The sequence below is a fragment of the Denticeps clupeoides genome, chromosome 5, assembly GCF_900700375.1.
Source record: "Denticeps clupeoides chromosome 5, fDenClu1.1, whole genome shotgun sequence".
NCBI lineage: Eukaryota > Metazoa > Chordata > Actinopteri > Clupeiformes > Denticipitidae > Denticeps > Denticeps clupeoides.
Window position 1 is genome coordinate 31,448,888 of NC_041711.1, and position 13,459 is coordinate 31,462,346.

At 43.9% G+C, this 13,459-nt stretch overlaps 1 non-coding gene across 1 annotated transcript; it reads right to left on the bottom strand.

Annotated features, from left to right (window-relative positions):
* Nucleotides 1-582: 582 nt before the first annotated feature.
* On the bottom strand, nt 583-746 carry LOC114791434 (U1 spliceosomal RNA). The gene has a single exon (XR_003750034.1). It is a non-coding gene; the product is annotated as a U1 spliceosomal RNA (small nuclear RNA).
* Nucleotides 747-13,459: the final 12,713 nt, after the last annotated feature.

Here is a 13,459-nt window from a genome sequence, read left to right on the forward strand (position 1 = left end):
ACAAATCAGAGCAAATTTTGAAGAAACTAGAATATAAAACATGTTTTTAGTTATTTCATTTCAGTACATAACTCTACATGTGTTCATTCATAGTTTTGATGCCTTCTAAGAGAATCTACCAATGTAAATGTTCATGAAAATAAAAAAAACACATTGAATGAGAAGGTGTGTCCAAACCTTTGGCCCATGGAGCAGACCAACAATCTTCCAATTATGTGTCTGATTCCATACCCGCCAGGCCATAAAAAACTTATGTTAACTATTGCTCATCATTTGAAAGTAGCCCAATGCACCATTGCCTGATTCATCTGCATTTTTCGTGTTTGTTAAAGTTAAGTGAAGTTAAGTGATATGCTGTAAATGTAATGTAATGATACAAAGCAATACAGCACATGGTGCACACAGTGAAATGTGTCCTCTGCAGTGCATGACAGGCAGCCATGACAGGCCCAGGGAGCAGTGTGTGGGGACGGTGCTTTGCTCAGTGGCACCTCAGTGGCACCTTGGTGGATCATGATTCGAACCGGCAGCCTTCTGATTACGGGGCCGCTTCCTTTAACCACTAGGCCACCTCTGCCCCATCAAGGGAGAGCGTGAGCACAGTCCCCCACTACTAGATATTATGCAGTCGAGATTCCCCCATTTGGGGAATTTGCGGGGGTCAGCACAGCCGAAGTGCAATGGCTGAGCCTCGCCCTGGGTGAACTGCTTTCTTGATCACGGTGTCTCCCCTGCCAGGTAAGTATGGTTGTTAAAAAATGATCACCACCCACCCCAAACATTTACTTCTTATTAAAATGGGCTCAGTTAAACATGATGCTGCAAAAGAATAAGCATAACACATTACTCCATTTGCCAAGAACTGGTAACTAGTGGGTAACTAGTGTGGTTCCTAGATTAAATAATGTAGGGGCTTAAATACTGCTCCTGCAACCAAACCATTTCTAAAAAACTACCCAATTTTGCAGGAAGCAAAAAAAAAAAAAAAGAGAAGTGATTGTCACATGTGATGCACAGCACACAGTGAAATGTGTCCTCTGCATTTAACCCATCACCCTGAGTGAGCAGTGGGCAGCCATGACAGGCGTCCGGGGAGCAGTGTGTGGGGACGGTGCTCTGCTCAGTGGCACCTCAGTGGCACCTTGGCGGATCAGCATTCGAACCGGCAACCTTCTGATTACCTTAACTGCTAGGCCACCACTACCCCAAACCATTCTGGCAACGCAAAGTTGTTCATGGAGCACCCAAAAGACAGATCCAGTCTGAAGGTCAGAATATTTTTTAAAGGCTTAGAGTCTCACAATGCTTCCCAGTTTCTCCATAACATTTATGACATGGGCATTTATAGTTTTTTCGGTTGTAGTGACTGAGTTTTGTTACAATGTAAGAACCTAATAAAATTTAAAATGAAAGAGGCCATCTGAGCCATCAAGTTGACTTTGTGGAAGCTTAATTAATATTTTTGCTTGCAAGTTATTTCTTAGATCGCCGCTAGTTACCAGTTAATATCTATCGATCTTGAATTTGATGAACATTCATATTTAATGACATTGGGGAAACAAAAATTAAGCTTATTGTGGTTTCAGGTTATTTAAGGGTCACATAAGATGAAACTTCCTAAATTATGGTGAAGGGAGATTGCTGATGGCAGCCAATCTGTAGTTTCATTCCAGACAGGCGCACCGACAAACCGTTGCTTTAAAAGGCCCATTCTGACGGGTCCAAATGGTCGACACTTTACTGTAAAGACCAAAGTGTTATGGAACACTGGAAATGGAAAATGGTGGCTGCAGCCGCGCGGCACATATCTCAGCAGGTTTATTAAATGTAGACTGACAACTGACAAGTCAGACAAACTGATGGTGAGTTACAGCTAGCCTGTGCTTTTTTTTTCTGTGATTCTGAAATATGCTTAAAGCGCATTTACTTGAGACTGGCCCTTTCTTTATTAGAACCGGGGGCCACAATATGCGTCCTTTTCTGTTAAAGCTTTGCACCAGCAGAGGTCAGAATGTGCCCAGTGACGTTCTCGTGAGCTGCTGAGGCGATAATCTGCAAATTGTCAACAGGCTGTCACAGCAGCACACCGAAAACAAGGTCTGCTGCGCCTCATCGCTTGGTTCCTGGTTTGCTTCATTGTTGTTGAGAACAGGGTTCTAGAATAAACACTAGTGCAGTATTCATATTTTTTACAATATTAATGTTCTTTGGAATGTGACATGAATTACTATGGCGCACACAATCATATGAAATATTTTCACTGTTAAGTACCAAAGAGAACATTTTTAATGAATCGGAATGAGATGATGTCCTCCATTCTGTGCCTCTGTGAACAGAGAGCACATTCAGGGGAAAATGCTTCTCTGTGGCCTATAGTCGTGCTAACGCTGTGATTTGGAGGTGACAATGGTGTGATGGTTTTGGTCCTTTGTTTGTGCTGATCTTTAAAAAAAAAAACAGCTTTCACATTTAACCTTCTCTCGCTGTATTTCTGAGTCCTCTGGGCATTCTGGACACAAACTGCAACAACTTTGTGCTGTAGTGCTAAGCGAATGCACAGACAAACTTGTCCTTGTGCTGTTGTGCTCCAGTCCCATGGCGGGGAACAATGCACAGGCCAGCAGAGGGAAAGTAAGCAATCCACGTCCATTGTGTTGGAACATCTGCTGCCGTCCTCCCCTCACCGACGGCCTGGATGCCTCATCCTGACATCAAGAACAAAAGCCTGGATCCTCTGACCTTGATTGGTTGTCCATGCCCCCAGTTGCCCCCATTTCTTCTTCTCCTTCTTCTTCTTCATTTTACCTCTGTGTCTGCTTCTTCTGTTTCTCCATGTTCAACAAGATAGTACGAGACGGTGCCTGTATTGTCTGAACCATTTCCTCATTTATGCTCTCTTGTTACACTGCCGTCAGTGATACTTTGAACTCTTTTTTTTTTATTTCAGCCACCCCTGGTGTCAGGAGGTAAAATGGAGATTGTCAGCATGGGGGGAGGTGATGCTGAAAAGCTGAAGCAGGAGCGGAGGCAGCCTAGCCGTCAACCAGGGCATTTTCGTCTCTACTTTTGCAAATCCTATTGCTGCCAATTTATGCTACTTTGCAAAATGTTCTCAGTAAGAGTCATAATATATTATTTATTGTGCAGGCGGCAGGTAGAGGTAATATACAATTGCTGTGTAATATACAAACCCAAACTCAATGGAAGAATAAGCACAAAACTCACATGCAGCTGGACCACAGACATGGACAGGGGACAAAGGGCGATTCTCTGGAAAATGAAGACAAAATTCGAATAAAAATTCTATAATTTTTGCACTTTTACTTGTCCCGATATTTAAGATGGGGGAACATAATTTCATTTCAATCTATTTACAAAACTGAAGGTTTTGCAGACATTTGAAACACGGTTACCTATTGAGATGTAAAGCCACGTTATTATCATAACCCAGGCATTCAAAGTTCAGTTTATATTATATTTAAAAGTGCATCAGGCTTGATTAAAATATTCATACAATGCACCACAGTTCACATTTTAACTTTTAGTACTGGCTATCATATCAACAGCACTCCTGTAGCTTTTAGACCAGTGACATTTGTGTCCCGTGCATCATACCTTCTTGGCTATTTTAGTTGCATATATTAGTATTGCAACTAAGTATTATTTTATTTGTGTGGCACAATTTTGACACCCTTTATACAGTTAAATATTTTTCTTGCAGTAGTTTTGTCTGAATGCTTATAAAGTTCACATAATTTTGTTGTGGAGGTTCGTTTTAACAAATGAGACTAGTTTTCTGTGTCCCATGCATCACATGGCAAGTTTTCAAACTGCATGTATGGCTTTTAAAGTGAAGTGATTGTCACTTGTGATACACAGCAGCACAGCACATGGTGCACACAGTGAAATTTGTCCTCTGCTTTTAACACATCACCCTTGGTGAGCAGAGGGCAGCCATGACAGGTGCCCGGGGAGCAGTGTGTGGGGACGATGCTTCCTTAACCGCTAGGCCACCTCCGCCCCTTTGTTTTAACTTTACATTGAACTAACCATTAGTAAAGCATGACAAGTACTACATACGTGTCACTCTTGTTCTGACCAGTAGTTCTGGGGATAAAGTAACTTGTGTTATCAAAATGTCCCATGCAGTGGGCAGTGGTTGCCTGGTGGCCCCGTAATCAGAAGGATGCCGGTTCGAATCCCGATCCGCCAAGGTGCCACTGAGAAAAGCACCGTCCCCACACACTGCTCCCCGGGTGCCTGTCATGGCTGCTGTGTTATATATCTGTAATATTTGTTATTATTGTTGTTACTATTATTGTGTGTGATAGTGAGTTAATTATGTCGCCTCCACAGTAAGCTGAATGGAGCATCCTGGATACTGCATCACAGTTGACAGGTGAAGAGTCGACCTTGTCCTGGTGATGTCCTCAGGCTGCCAGCACTTTCCCTCCCAAATGTAGTGATGTCACCCATCCGCTGTCACTGTGGAACATCAGCAGCATAACTGAATAACTCAGCGGCTTTAAGAAAACAAAATCTGACAGCTGGAGTCATCCTGAGCACCTTCTCCCCCGACCCTGCTGCTCTGCTGGAGGTGGTCTTAATGGGTGCCTGACAGGACAGGACACTGGCGTTGCTTCTTTATGCATTATATAGCGACCTACATATATTACATCTGTTTTAAACTACACTGAATGCCCAAGTTTTTCACAACGCATGTTAATGAAGATGATAATGATGAGGATTATTATTGTATTGATTAGTCATTTAGGTACAAGAATACAATTTTTAAAATATATTAAATAGTTTAATGATTGTAAATGCTGCGTTGCCAACATTGGAACATTGTCACCACACAGTATGATGAAAAAACCCCCCCCCGCATGATCTGTACTTTTCCAGAGAGATGAGTATATGCATTACACAGTGACTGGAGTTGTCAAGGATGGGACTGTTGCCGTGTGAACGGCAGAACAGGAACAACAAGCTTGAAGAAGGGAGGGAGGGCTTTGTGTGTATGCACATGTGTACCTAACCACTCGATCTCTTTGAGATGATTTGGGGAGAAAAACAATGAAATGCACAAAAAAAACCTGTTTTAACTATTATTATGTCACAGAATCTCCAAATAAATAAAAAAATCATTTAGGCAAGTGTCTGAAGGACACTGAAGCAGAAGAGCAGAGAGTCTTGAAAATAGTCAAAATAAATAATGAAATAATGTGTGTCTGGAGATGAGCACACCCCGGTCACACTTGACTAAGATCCCGAACACACACACACACACACAGCTGTATTCCTGGCTTTCAAGACCACACCCCAGCACTGCAGACCACCAGAACAGCACACACACACACACACACACACAGAGGCAGTCAGCCACCAAGCACTCTACTACGGTTAAAGGTGGAAGAGGAACAGACAGCAGCAGATTTTGTGATGTCCTTATTTGGTTTGAGCGGCTGCACGGCAGAAGCACCCCCCCCCAACCCAAACCTAATTACAGGTACAGAGAGAGGCAGGGAGATGAAATGCAGGAAGATGCTTTGATGGATTGCACTGCAAACAGGTCATTTACATGACAATGACGGAACTGTGCAAAATCATGCAGGATTTGGGCAAAGATTGTAGGGCGAGGAGAGAGGAGAGGGGAGCGAGAGAGAGAGAGAGCGGGAAGAAGGATGGATTCAGTATTGAGTGGGTAATACAGAACAGAAGCTTTGATGTTCATTTTGAAGAACACTACTTCACCGATAAAAGTAAAATCGCATCATGGGTTTTCCAAAAGAAAATGCTACTGTCTATAAACTACTGTGTATTAACAGTGATGCTTCTTGTTAACATTAATAGTCCCAAAACCAAACAAGTCAAAAATCTCTTAGCAGACGTTTTATGAGGCTCTTAATCTCCGGGAGGTCATTGTTAGCTTAGCTGGCTGGTCTTTGCATTATAAATAATGGGAACAGTTCTAATAATGCCAGACTAATCCACAACCATTTTCACAGTGCAATGGTAGAAGAGGATTGTTTTTGTTTTTTTTTTTTGGAAAAATTGAAAACATAAAAAATATATATATCTTTGGTATAACATGTGCAGAATGAACCCCGATGAAGTTCTTCTTCCTGGCGTTCCGTTTAGAGCTTTGACACTGCGATCTGTGGCGGTGGAGTGGGTCCGGGCTGTGAGTTCTTTAGAACATGTGGACAGCCGCTGTCCCCAACCACCCGGCATTTTGGGTCCCTAGTCTCCTCTTCCGATGGCCACTCCTCCACCAACTCTCTGTCTTTTACACACACACACACACACACACACACGGTAGAATGAGCCTGTCTGCTTTAGAATGACAGGGGTATTGTATTTAGGTCTTCCTAACCCTAGTGAACGGGTTGTTTTTTCCCCGTGCTGCTCTAGTTGTTGAGCCTTGTGGTTATAACATCGCTTTTATTTTCATGATGGCTGACTGTCTGTGTATTTTGTAAGTCGTATGCTCATCCAATATAAGATCCAACATCACATCAAAAACATGAGTGTTGAAAGAAGTTGCTCTTTTTATGTGTGCAAAGATTTTAGAAAAAAACAAAAATAAAGAAGAATTTTCATAACCACCATTAGAACTGCACAGGTGAGAAAGTTTAATCGTGTTATGCATTTGTCATTAGTTCTATGCATTATGCCTTGAATTAACATGAACAATGGATTCCCTCGGGGCCCTCGCAGAAGACCCTGGGAAAGAAAAACTTTCTTCCTTTCGATGAACTCAGCCATCTCTAAAAAAAAAAAAAAAAAAACCCTGGGAAACGACCCTCAACTGATTGAAAGAGACAGCCATGGATTCACTGCACTATCATAATAATTCAGACTCCAGGAACAGAAAAACCAGGCACAATTTCCACAAGCGTCACCTAACTCGTAACTAATGTACAAAACCTTGCGAGTAAATCCATTCAGATTTATCTTAATGTGGAAACAACACTCATATGAATGTGACAGCAGCAACATTTCCAAAGGACAAAAACTAATGTGAGCGAATTTCACTGCGCATTGTTCGCAACATGGCCAATAAATCGATCTTGCACACCCCTTCCTCTTCCCTATTCGTTCCTCGTTAGAACAGCAGGCCGGTAGGACAGTGCACTCCCGGTTTTTGTCCATGTGCGTACATGCAGGTGGTGTCAACGTGGGCCGCCCGTGACTGGGAGACGTTGGCCTCAGCAGAGGTCTGGCTTTGTGTGCTCCTCTCCCCGAGAGGGCACCATGCTGCGCTCTATCCCCCCTCATTAAGGACTTAGCATGGCGATGTGCTAATTCCTCCCTAAAAGGCGACTGCACGGCATTTAAAATAGCCGGCGAGCAGCGTGCGTGCCATTCGAGCAGCGTGCACATAGCAAGTTTTGTGACATCGACAGTTATTATTAATATCCCCGTTGTTTTTTTTTTATTAGCGGCCTTTATCAACTGCTGTTGCCGTAACATTGATTTCAGAATGTGCTGAATTACCCATGTGCTCATCAGAACTGAAGATCTGCCCAGTTGTACGGCTGGAATGTGTGAGTGCTGCTGAGTGCACTACCATTCCCCCGCTGGACTAATGGGATTTTCCTTTTGTGGACAATCAGTATCCGCGGGAGAGACACAAAGGACGCTATGAGCGCGCGGTATAGACAGGGATTTTAAAATCACAATGCCCATATGTGTATGTACTCATCTGCGCCGAAGGGCCCACTGCTCCATTACCAGCGTCATAATGTGACCCATCTGAAATGGCGCTCCGTCCCAAACACGCGGCTATCAATTTTTATGCACTGGCCAAGTCAAGTTCAGTTTAAATACTGTTGATTAGCAAGAGGTCAGAGAGCGTAGGCAGCCAGTGCAGCGCTGTCATTGTTCCCCTCTGAATTGATGCAGATGATGAGCCATCAGTTATTTGCCCATCATCCATGCAGACGTCGTTAGGACAGAAATAATTGATGCTGTTTGCCGTTCTCCTTTGAACTCATAAAATGTGGGCTACTCTGCTCTATATTCAAAACTCCTCAATTCGGGCCCCTTTACATATGTTTAATGCATTTTTATGTGTTTGTTTGTGACGTGGCAAAACCATAAAGATTTTCGGCAAAAAACAAACTCCTGATTTTGATGTTATTTTCTAATTGCTTCCAGCGGCTCGTGGGCATTTGCTGCTGTGTGAGAGTTGGGCTGGGAGATGTAATCAGTGGGTGACAGAGGGAGAGAAACAGACAGACTCATGCGGGAGGAGGAGGAGGAGGAGGAGGAGGAGGGGAACTTTGAAAAACTGCCCTTCCCCCTCCTAACAAAAACAGCACCTCCACGATTTCCTCTTTGGCCCTTGCAATGTGTTGCCCTGCCTGAAAACTGCACTCATTACACCGCGTTGCCAAGCTCTCTCATCTCGCTGACTGGGGGCGCCCCCTCAAACATAATCGGAGCCAAATAAACCAGGATTTGTACAAATGGCAACCGATGTGTTGTTTATTTTATTTCAACTCCTGAAATGCGACTAATTGGTTGCATTGGTGTGTGCGTGCATGAGTGTGTGTGTGTGTGTGTGTAACCTGAGACTGGGGCATCAAGTTCTCCTCTTTTCAGCAACAATCGGCAAACTGAAGCGTTCATCTAATTACAGGACGGGTGGTGGTGTGTTCATCTCCACGCGGACAACAGCTGTCCATGACACCACTGAAAGACACATATGCATGTGCACACACACACACACACACACACACACACACAGTTTCTGTCTCCTTATCGCTCTCTCCCACACAGACAAACACACACAGACAATGCTTTTGATGAACAATGCTTTTGACACAAACTTAAATCATGTCCTGCGAGGCTCTAAACCAACGCAAAATAAAACTTGCATGTTCGGGCGAGATGGGTGTGGGCCTGGCAGGAGTGTAATTTGGTGTAATTGGACCTTGAGCCAGATAATAATGCACATAAGGTCCTTAAGGACAGGGGACGGCCGAAAGACTTGAACAAAAGATAATCAATAACATATGTGAGGCTGTTTAGTGTCTAGACAAGCCATCTCAGGACTTTCTGGCATAAACTCCTTCTGCAATCATTGTGCTGAAACCCACAATAATTAATAAATAACAATAATTAATAGTTAGGATAAGACTCTTTTATGCCATTGGCAATCATTTTCAATTTTAGCCTATAGCCTGTTCACCAGTTGTTTTATCTGCTAAGTGCTAATTTGACAAACTCATAAATTTTTAATTCCCATAATACAACATTCAAGTAAAATGAATTTGATCCTCTCCCATAATCCATTTATTTTTGATGGTTTATTCTGGGGCAGTGGGCTTACATGTTCTTCTTTAATTCATGCTGGCAGATTAATTTGTGGATAACGTGTAATCATGTCATGAAACATTTACATAGATTTCCAACACAACACTCATTTTTGTGCATGTTTACGCCATACTGTACTCCTTCCATACCGCACCAATAATGCAACCACGTTACGGGGCACTTTTATGGTGTCTTTAAATATTAAAATACTAAAATGAAATCTTTTTTTTTTGGGTATAGCAACACGCTATGGCTCGGCTTAGATGAACGATTGTAAGTTGTAATATTCCATGTGCACCCAGCATTGCACGGGCGGGTGTGCAGGTGTGCAATTGCAATGCGTAGACTGTGCAGGCTCCTCCGGGATGAAGAAAACTGTCATTTCATGCAGAACACGGAGAGTAACAGCGAGTGCAGCCCGTACACTGTTCCTTCACTACTCCAGTACCACGGCCGTTTGTGAAAGCGCCGGATTTTGAGGAAAGATAGTTTGGTGACTGATTTAGGCCGTGAAGTGGGTTAGTGGATGGAAACCTCTGACGAAAACCCGGTGACACAGAGTGAAACCAGGGCTGCAGGGTTACAGACGAATAGCACTGGCTGGGACAGCGTACTGATAAGAAGAAAAAAGGTGAAAACCAGGCTCCCATAACCGCGATTCACACTTCCTGCACCAGACTTTACAAACAGGATATGGATGAATAAAATGCTCCAGCAGTCACCGTCGGCGTACTGCAAACCGAGCGTTGGCTTTGTTGCCAAATCCCAGCACCACAGACAGAAGAAAGCAGAATTCGAGAACACGACTGCCTCACACGTGTTCATTCCTCTTGCCTCGCGCAGGGTAGGTTTCTGATGTTATTTTGCATCGTCCCCTCCCACATGTCAGTGGCAGGCAACTGAATGCGGACAAAGAAGATAATGCTGCAGGGATGGCGGCGATGCAGCGCGTGCCCTTGCGTGCCTGCGTGCGCTGCACTGTGCTGCTACTTCCTCCTGCGCAGCACTGGAACCGAATTAAGATGAAAAGACGGCTCCCTTTTCGCCCCCCCCCCGAAGTCACCTGGGAGCTTGAATGCAGTGAATGACGTGCAGCCCTTGCAGGGGTGGCAGGGTACACCAGTAATCACGCAGGCATCTGATTACCGACTTGTGCGGCGTCAGCTTCCTGGGGTCGCGCTGCATTATCTTATGGTTGCATTATCACATTATCGTTCCCCGTTCCAGACAGACAAGTGGGGTCCTGGACCGCTGCTACTCAATCAGTCTGTCTTCCTGTTGAAAAAAAAAGGTTCCTCAGACAGGCATGGCTGTGTGTTCCATACACTTTTGCACACACACAAAACACGCACACGGCTGTGCAATGAAATCTGAGCATGAACGTGGAGCGGGCAAAATATTGCGCCTCCGAACTAAATCTGCCGCTCATCCCCAGCTGCTGGGACTGTCAGAAGGCAGGGAGGGCTAATGACAAAAGATTGCACAAGCTAAGTGGCGGGGCTGGCCAAACCGTGGTCTCCATTGCGTGGAGGGCCTCTTGCCGGATGTGTTCCCCACTCGGAGCAACAAGGCTAAAATAGAAGGATCAATCGTGTGGGCGGATATCCCTGCACGGCTTCAGTGGAACCCGATAAGAGCGGGACAGCAGGCAAGTTAAGGTGCTTTCTATGGAATAAAGAAAGCTGAAGGAGAATGGGGGAGGGCAGATAGGGAGAGAGGGAGAGAGAGCGAGGGAGGGAGGGAGGGAGGGAAAGGTGAGAGCCAAAGAGAAAGAGGAGAGATGAAAAAAGTGTTATCTGGCTGTTTTTCAAAAGGAAGTAATGTGATATGTCATTAATATTTGACATCATGCTGCACATGGGCTTGCTGGGACTCAAGACCTGCTCACAGCCAGTAGGGTAACATGGCACCCTCGTCCCCATCCCCCAAATCCCCATGGCAGTGTCATCCCCATGCAAGTTAGGCAAGCATTGCCACATACAACCGCCTATAATCAGCACACTACCACTACGCCGCCGGGAATTCGTTCAGCTCTGGGGAGTGCTGCTTCGCCAACAACAGGGCTCAGTTCACGTCGCTCGTGTTCGTCTTCCAATTTATATTCGTCAGCCAACTGCTTGTCCTTAATTTTACGTTGCCAAACTCATTTGTGGGCTTTTTTCAGATTGATTCAGTTGTTAACATGAATGCTGCATGTGCTGTCCGTTAAAGTAGATAAGATAAGATAAGATCAACCTTTATTAGTCCCACAAGTGGGAAATTGCATTTGTTATGGCAGCAAGAGGATGGAAACAGAAATAATAGCAGCAAAAACAGAGGTAAATAGCAGCAAAAAAAAATGTATATATCTACAAATTGAATTGAAATCTACACATGTGCAATGGGTAAAGTAATGGGTAAAATGGGTAAAGTGCAATGGGATAATTACTGTGATGTATTTGAAGTGTGAAGGAGGAAGGAATGCTGCTAATTACACATTTACAACTACTTGCCAGCAAATGTTCCTTTTCAGCTCAATTTATACAGATCAATTGCTTTACCATTTACAGTAATTATTTTGTATTTTGCTGAACACAGATCTCTGGTTCACACGAGTGGCATCATTTTCACAAGAACCCATGAACCAGTACAGTTCATGTAAAAAAGGCCCTGCGTTCAGACTACAAGAGGCATGAACACTGTAGGCCACTGTAATATTTCACTGTTTTACTGTAAAATCAGCCTTGCTGTTCACAAGGTGGTTTAGTTTGATAGTCCGAAAGTTAACATCATGAAAATAACTGATGTACAACAAAATGGTATGTTGTAAAGATTTAAAAAAAAAAAAAAAAAAAAAAAAAATATATATATATATATATATACACACACACGTTTTATGCAGAGACCATAGCATTCATCCATTAAAAATGTTACTTTGAACTGAAATCCAGTCTTCAGTCAACCAACCAGACAATGTGACCTCAGCCCCATTTTACCTAGAACTTTGTGTATAATAAAGTAAACATGGCAATAATGGCGCGATGTTAGATAGTTAACTGTTTTATACATTCACACATTTTTCAGATTTGTTTATAGCTGGTAATAAATGTGCAATATGCTTAAAAACAACTTCTCTAAGCCTTACCCTCCAGACAAAACTTAATGTTGCAAATTCCCCACTTGTCATGTTAATATCCGGTTATCTTATCTTCTCTGTGCATAAAGTGTAAATATGCATTTTGTTTGTGAGATCCAGCTAAATGTCTCAACGTCTACTGACGTTTCGTGTCCTCAGTAAGACGTAAACACAACACGACCAAACCCCTTACATCAGCTATAGTTAAGTAGCCCTTATGCTCCGTTTCATTGCTGCTCTGTCATTTTAGGAATATTTTGTGCGGCGCAGTTTATTGTTTTCACGCGTATGAAGGCCGCACTCCGTGTTTACGGCCGGTAAACACGAAGTATTTACTCCGTGTTTACGAGTGGAAGTAGATCAGGACTTTCCAAAACACATCGTAGGAAACCCATCCTGCTACACGAGGACCGAACCAACGCGCGGGGCCGAGAGGGGCCGCGCCGCGCCGCGAAGGAAATAACGCAGCCCTCCGCTCTTTCCAACGGGGCGTTAAAAGGTATATGGCGCCAGTCAGGTCCAAGCGCCGCCTTTGCGAGTGAGACGCGGGCGACACCTGCGCGGTTTGTCACGGCCGCCAGCGGCATGTCTGCCGGCGTCCCCCCTCGCCGTAATGGTATCGTCCACTCAATCGTGTGCAGGTCCACGCAGCGCATGGTTTCACCTTCAGCTCTTCCCCCCGCCCCCCCGAGTCGCCTTAATTTCTCCCCCCTGATTGACGTCCGGCTCCGAGATTCGGGGTAAGTTGCCACAAACTTCTTCTTCTTCTTTTTTTTTTTTTTTTAACTTGTCGTTCGCGACTTTTCTTTTTTTTTTTTTTTAACAGCGCGAATCCGCGCCGGATTTTTCTATGCGAACAATGAGCACAAACGTAAACTTTGTCCGATTAATTAATTCTCCTTTTTGCGACGGGTGTCTCAGGCCCTTTATTTAACTATATATTTTTATATTATTACTCGTAAAGAGGAGTGATGTGGTGAGACGTTGATGCCGATCTGCCAGGGGAAAGACTTTTTTTTT